Source organism: Schistocerca piceifrons, chromosome 3, assembly GCF_021461385.2.
Source record: "Schistocerca piceifrons isolate TAMUIC-IGC-003096 chromosome 3, iqSchPice1.1, whole genome shotgun sequence".
Lineage (NCBI taxonomy): Eukaryota > Metazoa > Arthropoda > Insecta > Orthoptera > Acrididae > Schistocerca > Schistocerca piceifrons.
Window position 1 is genome coordinate 617,862,474 of NC_060140.1, and position 13,564 is coordinate 617,876,037.

The window sequence follows — 13,564 nt, forward strand, 5'->3', positions numbered from 1 at the left end:
TGTGTGATGCAAATGCCCTATCGGATGGTGTGATATTGTCTGAAGGAAGCAAGTTAAGGCTTAAATATTTAACGGACTGAAACGTAAATACAAAAAGAAGACATCTATGTTGTTGATGATATCTCTCTACCTTCTAAATACTTATGTCTTTATGATTACCGTAAGACTGGGAAATGACAAACATCATCGAAACTAATGCCATGCTGATTTTTCTCGAAAAGAAACCATAAAGAAAACAGTGCATTAAAAAACAGGCTGGTATTTATGTTGCTCAGAGGATGGAAGGAGAGGTAAGACGAACGGAAAACGTAATGCTGTATTGAGGGGATTAATCCTCCATTTGATTTATGTGATGTCAGAAAAGCACGGAAAATAAAGACCTGGATGCGAATCTGAGCTCAGTTCCTACCTGATTCGAGTCTAATGCCTCAGCCATTGCTTCAACGTGTTTGTTGGCAATATAACTTAACGTACCGTTGGCTATAACTGAGTTCAGAAGTCTGTAGCTCAACACATGACTTCATCTTCTTTTTTGTTGTGGAATGCTTATCTAAGGGTGGGACACATTCCTCCCCTGTATTACCTTTGATTTAGGGCATTCAAACCTAGCTGACAGCAAACATAGTCATCAAACGAGGCGCCTGTTGATGGTGGAAGCGTTAAAAACAGACTGTTGGTCGCAACACGCGAAGACTTGGTCTAAGCAATAATTGACCAGATATGTATTCGCCCTCAGAGTGTATGCACAAGTCCCATAGTGCTCAGAGCCATTTGAACCATTTTTGAAGTTGAACTACTGTCCGTTGATAACAGCTCCAGTCTGTTATCAGTCTTCCTTGGATACAAAGTCCGAAAGCAGACATTGATCGTAGATGATAACGGGTGACACGTCACATTAATAATTCAGCTGAGTTTACACACACACACACACACACACACACACACACACACACACACACAAACGATGAGCACCAGATTATGTTCTTAACGATCAGATCGAAATGGCAAACAGCTTTTCCTGCTGAACTTCCGTGAATAAGCAATCAAACCACCTGATTATTTCTCCCGCTCTTTTTCTTAAATACACGAATAACATAATTAAAACTTGGAAGAATTTGTCTGGCGCTCTTAGCTAACAAGATTTCAAATAATGAAGCCTCTTGTTTACATAAGTGGTCTTAACATTCAATCGTAATACACACGTAGACATCACATATTCTGATCCTATCACGTATAAGGTACGTTCTTTCAACATTTTAACCCTCACAGCTATTACACGCTCTATATTCAGTCAAAACGTTGTATTTAAAGGTAGTTCTTTTTAGTTCACGTAAGTGTACAGGACATGTTCCATGCTTCCCCAACGCGACATTGTTTTATAAAACAGTAAATGTGATTTTCGACGAAATACATGATGCCTAGCTCTTTGACGAAGAGGCCATGCCAATGAAAGCTGTTAGTCAGATATTAGCATAAATGTCTTTCTCAGTAAGTATTTAACTTAAATATTTGTCAAACTTTTCACAGTAACAACCACTCAGGGTGAAACATTTGTCACGGTAAAGCAACGGTCACTACACTTTGAGAAACTATACGTAAACCTTCTGTATGCAAGATGTGAAGCTGACGATCCTAAGACGGTTCAAAACCGGTGATGAAAATCACGAAATATTCTAATAAAGTATTTTAATATTTGTAGTTATTATTCAGATTCAGACAATCATGAACAAAGGTATAGAGAAAAAAGGAGAAGTACTACAAATACAGTCAGGTAGCATAAAAAAAAACTTGGAACAACGATAGTCATGGTAAGTAAAATTTCGCCTCTCGAATTCTGAAACTTACGAGAAATAGTGACAAGGCTATTTCATGGACAGATTTGATAATTAACATTTTACTGTGCTGGTCTCGTATACAGCTGTCATTAATTGTAGACTACCTGAAATGTTTTTTTTTTTTCTTCTTTAGGCTATAATTCGTGTGCACAAAGAGGTGGCTGGCATTTGAAAACATTGTTGGGTTTATTAGACTTTCTACTTTAACAGCACATACTTTCGTATTGCTGGTGTTACATCTTGAATATGCAGATGAAACTTCAATTTAACAGTAACCATCACAAAAAAAAAAATTGAGAAGCAGTTCTAGCAAAAACAAATTATCTTTCAGTTTATATTTCTTTTACAGGCAGTCTAAATCTAAAGAAACACACAAAACACAAGATCAAAGCAAAATTTTGCATTCACAATGGAATACAATGTGATGCAAACTGAAACTTGGAGTGGTACACAGTCCAACTTCACATTCACTGGACTGTTATGCTCTCTTTCATTTCCTGATATATCTGAAGACGAATCCTCCATAACAACACAACCTGTGAAATTAATACGATAAATGTGTAATCTTAAACTTCATCAAATACTTAGTTTTATTCCCTGTAGAATTGTCAAGGGCTTTGTAAATCATTTTCTCCAAACGTTTCCCTCTTCGCTTCACATTTTGAACACGATATCAACACAAAAGCACACAAAACGCACGAAGCAGAGAGACATCGAATGTCACCTAATACCTGCGAAGTAAGAGACAATAACAAGGGTTTCAAAACCGATAAAATGTTGAGCTGATATCGCTACTTTCATCTATGAAGCCTGCAGACCTCACAGATGATCCCGGGAGCCGTAAAAATACTTTAGACACCTCGGAAGATCATCTTAACTTGCGTGGCGTACTAATATGAACATGACTGCAGCAAATACCCATTTCCCGCAAGTACCCTTAATATTACGTCAGCATCATTTGTTCTAACAAAATCCAACGGTGAAGCACTTCGAACAAAGGCAATGCGTGCCGAGAGAGACCTTTCAGAAGAGGGAAACAATGAACCGACAGCTTTAATACAGAAAGTATGGTTCTACAATTCCTTCCGGGACACGCTTATCTTCCCGGGAGCATATCACGCGACTCGCCAGAGACTTTGTTCGCGGAAACTCCTGTAACGCGGTGTGAATGGGAGCGCACAGCGCTGAGCAGCTGCGGGGAGTCACCGTGCCCCTGACACCATTGAACTGTCACCTGTCCCCGGCCAATGGCCTGCGAGCGTCGCCTGCTTTCGCTTGTAGCTGTGCGGCGTCACGGGCAGACGACGCGCCGTGCGTAGCCACTCTCCCCTCCGCCCCCCCCCCCCCCCGGGCCTACCCCCTCTACAACTTACTATCCGAAGGCTCCCCACTCCTCCGTGACCTACGTCACAGTCTCGCCTGCAAACCTGCGTGCACGCCGGTGGTGGGAGGAAGTTTGCTATAAAGCGCGCGGTCTGTGAGGTTTTCGTTATTGTTACCACAGACTCAGCAGTGGGAAAGGCTGGCGTACTCTGCTACTGGAATTGGTTGATGGCTGACTTGGGCCAACACAGCAGAGAAACCGTGCCAATTTCAGCACGCTAAAGTGACACACAGTAGCCGCCGTACTTCAAGGAGCTTCATCTGTCCATCTGCTGCTTTAGTTTGTGGAAGACATCAGCGAAAGCAAAGGTAGGACCTGCCAGCAAAACTCCACGAATAAATTTCTTAGCGTTCGCATAACTTGTGCTTATGTGCTCCAAAATTACGTCTTTCACTGAACGTCCACACTGACTTCATTAACGAATCTTCTTGCCTGTTTCTTTGTAAAAACTTATCCATAGTGTGAGGACAGATTTTGTCGAGGCGCACTGTATAATAATAATCGTTGGCTGGATAACATGAAATGGCCGAATATGTTGAAATTCTTAGTCTTGGAAATTACAGTTGAACCAACAACGTACTAAAATTTCAAAATTATTGGAATCGAAGAATTACGAAGAACGGATTGTTACCATTATGTACACTGCTCTCTTGTAATGGACATGGTCTGGCATCTGTTTTCTTCATAGTTCTTCTCAGTCGCTTGCCTCAGAGTGATTTTGAGAAAATAGTCTGCAGTAAATAACCTATAATTACGACTGCATAATTTTACATGTAAATCACACATAAATACTTCGGATGATAGTGCATCATATCAGTAGCATAATTTACTACGCTTGAGTCCAAAATAAATGCCCATTGATATGAACTATATATCAGAATCTAATCTCTGTCCACCCACAGGCAACAGCTGTCGTGTTCACGCTGTAGATACCGATTATCAGTTCCCGTGGTGGAAGTATAAACACAATGTTTTCCTCTGTAGATGCTTCTTTCCTATCACTGTGCATATATATCTGACATCCAAAGGCAGCGTCCTCAAAGTGGGGCATATTATACGAAGTTGAAAGCGGCACGATGAAAAACGACCGTACGAGACACAACTGTTGACAAGCCTGATAATCTACTCGGCTCTTGACACAGGTATGAGATTTCTGATGGATTTTCCAGCAAAGGAAACGAAATAGAAGTTCTACTCTGTCCAGTGATAGACAGTGCTAGAAACTGACGTAACTGAAGAAATCAGTAGCTAGACGTACCACAATCCCAAAAGGGGTATGAATTACTAAGGTGTACCGTAAATAAAAATGATTTTATCCCTTAAGGTGAATACTAAAAATTTGGTGTCAATCATTATACGAAAGCTAGAAGAAAATATCCACTACGCTGTAATCCTGTGTTTCATTTACGGAACGTTCAAAATGGTTCAAATGGCTCTGAGCACTATGGGACTTAACATCTGAGGTCATCAGTTCCCTAGAACTTAGGAACTACTTAAACCTAACTAACCTAAGGACATCACACACATCCATGCCCGATGCAGGATTCGAACCTGCGACCGTAGCAGTCACGCGGTTCCGGACCAAAGCGCCTAGAACCGCTCTGCCACCACGGCCGGCATTTACGGGACGTGAACGACTGTCCAAATATTAGAGTATTTATAGTCGTATGTCTTGTTTAAAGTGAAAAGGGCATTCATTAATATTGTCATGTGCCTTTTACGTTGCGTTTGCACCTTACTTACCCGAATTCCTGTAGAAATACTTCCACGTAAAACACATTTGTTTGGTGATAAAGGTATCAATTTCAAGGCTGCTGCAAATGTTCAAACTTGATTTCAGGATCGAGAGACTGGCAGGGATATGCTGTCTTCCAAAAACTGAAATCTACCATGAGTAGTTAGTTAATCTTGTAAACTGGTCATACCATCGTTTGAAAAATGCAAAAACAAACTAAAAAAAATACTGGATATTTCCCTACTGACTGCATTAATATGATGTAAAAATCTGAGACGCTGTGCAGACAGGCAAATGCTTCACGTCTTCTTCTTGATGCAGACGTCAAAATTCTGGCATGAAATCTGAGCGGTAACGGCAATAGGGAAAATTCGCCATATTAGAATTACTTATGCACTAGAGATTTATTGTACGATAAACCACTAGGGCTGCCATACTGCGATTAGCTGAACAATATCCTGTTGTTAGCTCACTGTCGTATCGACGATAAGCTGGCAAACATTCGCCGGTATTAGTGCAGAATTCCAGCGATAACAAAGCCCGGCGGCCGCTGATAGCGTCGAGATTCCCATGTCAAATCAGTTGGTGTAGTTACACTAATAAATCCAATAAGACTGCGTTCATAAGCAGACAAAAAAAGCCGACCTAGTATTGCATTCATAATTTTGGCACACAGTACGCGGCTCTTGAACAACAGATATGACAGCAGGTGCCCTCCTGACGAACGAGAGGTAGCGTAGTGACGCCTGTTTACTCACTCGGTTATTTTTCTGTGTGTTTCCTATAGTTACATGGGCTACTGTTGAGATATGGTTTTCACATTCAGGTGAAATCAATTTCAACCTAATTCGTCGTTTTCTTTGTGTTCATCGCAATTTCTTTCGCCAAATTTTGGCGAATGAGTACGTAAAGCCCACAACAGCCGTGTCCTTGCTTCGATCGGCGCAAAAAATAAAAAATAAATACAAAATAACTAGGAAAATGTACCGAAACAATCTTGGAAGAGAGTGGACCATGTAAATTAACAGGAAACGAACAGCTCCTGACATAAACCAATCCACCGGACGCGGTGGTTGGTGCACTGGCTGCACTATTCCAAGGAAGTGGATTTTTAAATCCCTGTCTAGCCTCCACACATTCTGCTTCTGTTTTATCCCCAATTTTCCAAAGATGGTTACTAGGTTGGCTCTCTCCATAAAACCAAGAACTTCTTCGACTAAGCTGGTGTTTGTTTCTAAAGATCTCCTTGTCAACCATATATTAATTCTAACTTTTCTTCATTCCAGTTACATACGCGTGTAACAGTGTTAACCACTTTTCCTTTTCTGTTATCTCGAATAAGGATACTAATATTTCTCTGAACTTTGTAGTACACAAACTCGTCGAAAACTGGGTACCTAAATGAATGAGGTGAGTCACGAAGTGCATCAATTCGAATGTAAAATGTAGCAAGTGTATAAATGAAATTTGCATTCAGCTGTCGTGGAAATTCGAACCTTACTCAAACAGGACGTTATTCAATCTTTCTCTCATTGAATAAAGAATCGTATTTACGCTACTGAAAAAACATCAAAATTTCCAATACCTGAAAATAAATTTGGTTCTTCACACCCCATTGCTGCATGTTAGATTTCATTGTCCATTTACTTCACTAAACGCTTCTATCGAGTTACCTCCCAGAAAGATAGCTGCACAACAGCCAGGTCGCGAATGACTACAAAGCCAACAAAATAATAATTCTTATTAACAAAAAAAAAAAAAAAAAAAAAAAAATTCTCGCAGGTACATGGCTGACCAGTGACGTCATAGACCTGATCATTACACAAAATACAAGAGGCACATACGGATACAAGGCAATGGCTTTGCCGCCGTGGATACACCGGTTCCAGTGAGATCACCGAAGTTAAGCGCTGTTGGGCGTGGTCGGCACTTGGATGGGTGACCAACCAGGCCGCCATGCACTGTTGCCATTTTTTCGGGGTGCACTCAGCCTCGTGATGTCAATTGAGGACCTACTCGACCGAATAGTAGCGGCTTCGGTCAAGAATACCATCATAACGACCAATAGAGTGGTGCGCTGACCACACGCCCCTCCTATCCGCATCCTCGACTGAGGATGACACGGCGGTCGGATGGTCCCGATGGGCAACTTGCGGCCAGAAGACGTATTACATACGGATACAGTACTTTGGGTTATTTCAGTACAGCCGTCAGATATCATATGTTAGTCAGTAATTTGTGGTTGCAAGAATCTTCGTGAAGAGTTTAATTCTGAAACTGTATCATGCTACAGAATAACTAACAGATGTGTAGGTTTCCTTTAACTTAAATATCTGCGCTTGCTCAAGAAGAAGTGGCCGTTTCATGAAAACATTTACAGCTTCACTTATCAGTTGACGACTTAACGATTGTTAATCCGTACTGGTTGTAAACATTGTACCTCACGTACATTCAGGGGTTACTCAACAGTTAAAACAACAACAAAAAAACAGAAATTATAATTATTTAATATTTTTACCTTGCTTACATGAAGACTTCTGCTTCCATGTTCAACAATATTGACATACCTAACTTAATCTAATTACTGGTTGCTTCACACGGCACACCACAAAAACTGCCTACTCAATCGTCTTTCCCTCACAGACAGCTACCTACGACTGTGAGGCCAGCGCTCTCTTACTCCAACAAAGCAGTACCTTTGGCTCTGCGGTCGCGCACAGTCAGCGGTACGCATTGTGGAGCCTCTCAGATACATTGATCGTTTTTAGTATCCTAGTTTCATTTTGATTTATTCATATTCTTATCTTATTCTGGTGTCACATACAAGTGTGCCCCAGTAGACGCCTTTCAACCATACACCAGAAAATGTCCCGCAGACGGCTCTTTTAAGGATACATGGGTTGAAACACTTTTAATTCTAGTACAGGATACTTTCGCCGGAGTTAGACTTTGCTATTAATTATGATACATCCTGTAAAAAGTGAAATGAAATGAGCGTGTGGCATTGATGGCCGGGAGGCACCAACCGGGGAAGTTCGAACGGCAGGTGTTATTTCAGGTGACGCCGTATTGGCGACTTGCGCTTCGGTGACGATGAGATGATGATGGGAACAACACAATAGCCAGTCCACGAGCAGAGAATCGAAGCGGGGCCGGCTGTATGGTAGGCAAATACGTTACCACTCAGCTAAGCAGAAAGACATATAACCTGTGTGTCTCGCCAAATGATCATGACAGGGTAATTAGATTCGAGCTGTCAGATACCGCTGTACGTCCCCAAACGCAACAGCAGGGAAAGAAAAAACCCCGGTTCACTGCAGAAACGCTGCCTTTCATCGAAGTCTAGTTTGCGAAGTACGAGAGTAGGTGCAGTATACCTGAAGTCTCAGAATAGATTTTCACTGTTTAAAATAAATCGGTAACAATTCTGGCCACGAGATGAAAGCTCGCCGCGCGTGGATGGACGCTTTCTTTCCACCGGTGCGCCCCCAGTAATTGTCTATCGCAGAACGCCTCCGCCTCCGCGCCGGTGTGCGCACGCCCGGCGTCAGGTTACCTCGGCCCGCCGCTCTTAAAGATCGGCGCCGCGAATAGTTGGCAGCGGGTGGCGCGCCCAAGTGCCAGGGCCCTGTCCGGCCGGGCGCCGCCGCAGGCTGCCTGCCACGGGCGGCTGTTACGACACGGCGCCGCCGGGCTCAGCGGCCGAGCGCCGGAGTTGCATCAGCCGCGGGGAGGCGGCGGCGCTCGCCGCCACGCCTTGCACCCGTCGCCGGAACTGCTGCCGCGGAAAGCCAGGTTCAGTTGAAGTTTACGGCGAAGTGACGTCAGAACGACGTGTGCTCGTCCAGCACATTTTTCCTCTGCTGTAGAGTTTCGTGATTGGATCGAGTGTTACCGGAGTAAGGTGTGTGAAGGACGGAAGTAAAGTTGGTTGAAGTGTGGGGGTCCTCCTCGAAGTAGACTCAGTAACGACGAGGTAGGTACTATGATCGTGTCGATACAGCCCCAGCACGCAACGAACTTTCTTCCAAAGTACGAAGGGCGCTTCAATAAGTAATGCAACATATTTTCTCTGCCTATCTCGGTTGAAAAATTCGAAATTTGTTGTGGGGGACATCGTGGAATATTCCCGCTTTGGACCCTGTATGTTTACTGCAAAGCAGAGAGCTGTCATTGACTTTTTTTTTTTGTTGCGGTAAACCAGCGCATCACAGATATTCATAGGCACTTGCAGAATGCCTACGGAGACCTGGCAGTGAGCAAAAGGCACGGTGAGTCGCAGGGCGAGCCGTTTCTCACTATAGCAACAAACTCGCCCAAACCTGTCCGGTCTCCCCTCTGCTGGCCTGTGGCACACAGTTGCGACTCCTACATCTTTGGAACGTACAGACACTCTCTCTCGAGGTGATCGTGCCTTTCTACACAAAGACGATGGACCGCCGATGGTATCCACAGGAGATGAGCTACCAACACCCCTTCTTCTGCATCAGAGCGGGAATATTAGCCCATGACTATGGCCCACCAATGGCAGCCATATGAATTTTAACCAATACTGTCACTTCTCCAGCGCGAACGCTAGAAAACTCCCCCTTTGTAAGTGGACGCGACACTCGTCTCAGACAGTGTTCTAGCAGTTCTGGACACCAAAAGATCCTGAGGAAGATCCCAGCAGAGGGGTCGAAACGTTGAACATTTTAGAAGGAACATGGCGTGGCCTAATAACCCAGAAGATTTTAACGTCACAAACACCTAGCTGCTCAGCTGGACGTCTGTTGGCGGTGCTGACACACTCGTTCACCAGCTGTGGTACTCAAAGGTGCGTGCCTGCTGGACTCCTCGCCGCCTAAGAAAAGACTACAAACAGCAACGAAGGACCGTGTACGCAAAATCGCTTGCGCGTTACGAGGCTGACTTTTTGTCTTACATCGTCAAAGGCGTTAAATCGTGGGTTCATCACTTCGAACCGGAAACAAAACGGTAATCCATATAATGGCGCCACACGACCTTTCCTCGGAAGAAAAAGTTCAAAGCCGCACTCACAGCCGGTAAAGTCATGAGACGGTCTTTGGGACTCTGAAGGGGTTAATTTGTTTGATGTCCTCCCTTATGCTGCAACTATTATCCCTGAAGTGCACAGAGTTTCTCTCAGGAAACTGAAGAAACGACTTCAGCATGTTCGTCATCACAGAATTGTAAACTTTTCATTCTCCATGACAACGCAAGGCCTCACAGAAGTCCGCGCCCGAGCGAGGTGGCACAGTGGTTAGCACACTGGACTCGCATTCGGGAGGACCACGGTTCAGTCCCGCCGCGTCCGGCCATTTTGATTTAGGTTTTCCGTGATTTTCCTAAATCGCTCCAGGCAAATGCCAGGATGGTCCCTTTGAAAGGGCATGGCCGGCTTCCTTCCCCGTCCTTCCCTAATCCATTGAGACCGATAACCTCGCAGTTTGATCTCTTCCACCAACACAACCCAACAAGTCTGCGCATCCGAGAGAAGCTCACAAGACTTCATTACACTTTTCTTTTTCATTCACCTTTCGATTTCTACCTGTTTAGACCAATGAAGGATGCACTCCATGACAAGCAGTACGTGGATGATGGGGAGGTTACTGATGCAACAAGACATTGGCTCCAACGTAGACTTGTAGAATGGTGCAATATGGGCATACAGACCCAGTAAGTTGGTACAAGGCCGTCGCATAGAACGGAGACTGTGTTGAAAGACAGGGTTTTCTAGCCAGAAGAGTGGGGAATAATATGGTGTACTGGAATTCTGAATAAAACAAACCTTATTTCAGAAAAAAAGATGCGTTGCGTTGTTTATGGAAAGCTCCTCGTATCAGTTAGTCCCACCTAAATTGACAGTTTATGACAAATCGGGTGCAAAATCCGTGACGAGATCTTAAGACGAATGACAATGGTCATAAGTTGTATGAATACACATGCTTCACTTTTAAGTCGAATCGGAAAGGAAAACGTCTAGTTAATACGTGGATGGAAAATTTACTCTTGTCGTATCCGTATTAATTACACTTTTTCTGATTCATTCGTGGTATAAAATCAATTTTATGAATGTCTTCACAGAATATTACGCGCCCTCCATACCCGAGAACTGAAATGTACTATTAGTACGCGTACCCTAGATACAGTGCATACAGAATCCAGAAACGCATGTAATTGCTTTGGTAGAAAAAAGGAACACGGCAATTTGTTACAAAAAATACTCTTCAATCTGATTAAGAAACCTAAGCTATTAGACATTTCTACTAGGTAAACGGACCCTACCAACCACATATCTGTAGTGCTTTATATGCACTGTGAGAAAAACGACCCACCATGAAGGAATTACCCGAATGTAACGGAAATTGGGAGATGAGATGTTCATGTACAGGCAAAGGAATGATTACAGTTCCAGAAAAATTGGATGCTACATTCAGGTGGAAGCGCTCCACGACTGAGGAAGTCAATAATGCGTTGGCCATCCTCTGGTGCCTTGGGCTTGGCGTAAATTGATAGAGTTGTTGGGTGTCTTCCTTAGGGTTATTGTGTCAAATTCTGTACAATCGCCGTGTTGAATCGTAAAAATCGCGAACTGGTCACAGGATCCTGCCCATAACACCACAAACTTTCTCAGCTGGTGAGAGATCTGGAGACCTTGCTGGCTGAGATAGGCTCTGGCAAGCACAAAATTAAGTAGTTAAAAGTCTGGCAGTATGTGGGCGGACATTATCTTGTTGAAACGAAAGCCCGGGATGGCTCGCCACGAAGGGCAATAAAACTGGGCCAAGAACACAGTCGACATACCACTGTACCGCAAAGGTGTAGCGGACGATAAATAAAAGGGCCCTGCTACGAGATGAAATGGCACCCCAGGCCATCACTCCTGGTCTTCTGGTTCTATGTTGGACAAGCGTCTTGTCCCACCGCTGCCGGGCCATCTCCAGTCACGTCTTCGGCCTGGAGTCTCATTGACTGGTGTAGAATTGTCTTTAGTAACGAGATCCGCTTCGAACTAAGCCCCGACGACCAACAAAGACATGTCTGGAGGCGCCCCAACAGCTAAGGGATACCAACCTGACCGTAGCCCGTCATACGGGTCGACAACCAGCAGTGATGGTCGTCAGTGCCATTTGTTTTCATAGCAGCACCAGTTTAATAGTCATACTCGGCACCTTGCAGGACAGTGGCACGTCCACTATGTTCTACTCATTCTACGCCCCGTTTTGTTGCCCTTCATGGCAAGGCACCCTGCGCTTACATTTCAACAAGATAATGCCCTACCCGCACACGGAGACGAGTTTTTACTGCTTATTTCCGTGCTTGCTAATGCCATCGGCAACAAGGTCACCGTATCTCTCGTCAATTAAGAGCATAAGGAGCATTACAGGCAAGGTCTCCCAGCCAGCTCGGGATTTTGACGCGCCAATTGGGCAGAATTTGGCATGATACCCGTCTGGAGGACACAAAACAACTGTTAGTCATCGCCAAGCCGAATTACTGTTCGGGTAAGGACCAGAGGTGGACCAACGCATTATTGACTTGTTCAGTTTGTGAAAACCTTTCTCTTGAATGAATCATCCAGTTTTTCTGAAATCTACCGACTTCCGTCCCATTCGGATAATTCCTTTGTCGTAAGTCTTTTTTTTCGTAATGTGTAAATTGGCAAGTAAATATATGACATTACTTGTATCAGCACGTGAAACTCATTCCTGACAGGGCTCTTTCACGTATGTAGTATAGGATATTACAGAACATAGTTCTATTAAAGAAATAAGAAAGTCGCAGCATCTTTAGCAAACGCGAAGAATTCTAAAGAATACAGTAGGACACGAACATTCTCATTCATAACGGCACATTTCTATCCAGTTCATTACAGTATACTCGTGGAAATTTCGAATTTCTTCTTTGATCTTACACTTTATCGTAGGATCTCCTAATACTTTTACCACCAATGTGTCATTAACTACCATTTAATTATAACAAATCGTGACAAGAGTGACGTTTTTGAGGCAGCATGTGTTCATAGGGCGTAAATGAAAACGATGAAATTGAATAAGACGTCTCGAAATTTCTTCCTTTATGGACTGGTATAGAGTTTCGCGGTCACATCGACACGTCATTTTGACTGCGTCCTTTCGCGAAAATGGCACACACGATTTTCCTGCTGTCTTTGTATATGCTAGTAGCAGCGGAAACTGCAAACACCGTACTGGGATTCCCAAGGACAAGAAACCACTGCAGTCCCGAAATACTGGTTACTGACGTCATCACTGCGATTGACGGCACACATGCAGATGTCCAAGTAAAAGTAGCACATTCTATCGTCCTGTGAAGTTGTGCACTAGTGTTGAGTTGTGAGAGAGTTGCTGAGCAGAAAACGCTAAATGAAAGTATGTCCTGTTCTTAACAATTTCCGATGAAACTAATGGAAACAATGGAGAACAGGACAAATGCACTTGATAGTAAATAAAACCTTGCGACCTTATTTTTTGTTTAATTGTGTACATTTCCTCACAAAAGCTTTTCGGAAAGACTACCATCAACTTCAGTACATTTTGCACAGTTTGTGTGCATCTGTTGCTGATCTGAGCTCATTCGTACGGTCTA

At 43.6% G+C, this 13,564-nt stretch overlaps 1 protein-coding gene across 1 annotated transcript in view; it reads left to right on the forward strand.

The window, feature by feature from the left end:
• The first annotated feature begins 3,298 nt into the window (after nucleotides 1-3,298).
• Nucleotides 3,299-13,564, forward strand: part of LOC124789736 (proton-coupled amino acid transporter-like protein pathetic) — a 73,572-nt gene continuing 63,306 nt past the window's right edge. The window contains exon 1 of the mRNA XM_047257188.1: nucleotides 3,299-3,527. The gene's annotated coding sequence lies outside the window, so the exon portion shown is untranslated. The remainder of the gene's footprint in view (nucleotides 3,528-13,564) is intronic.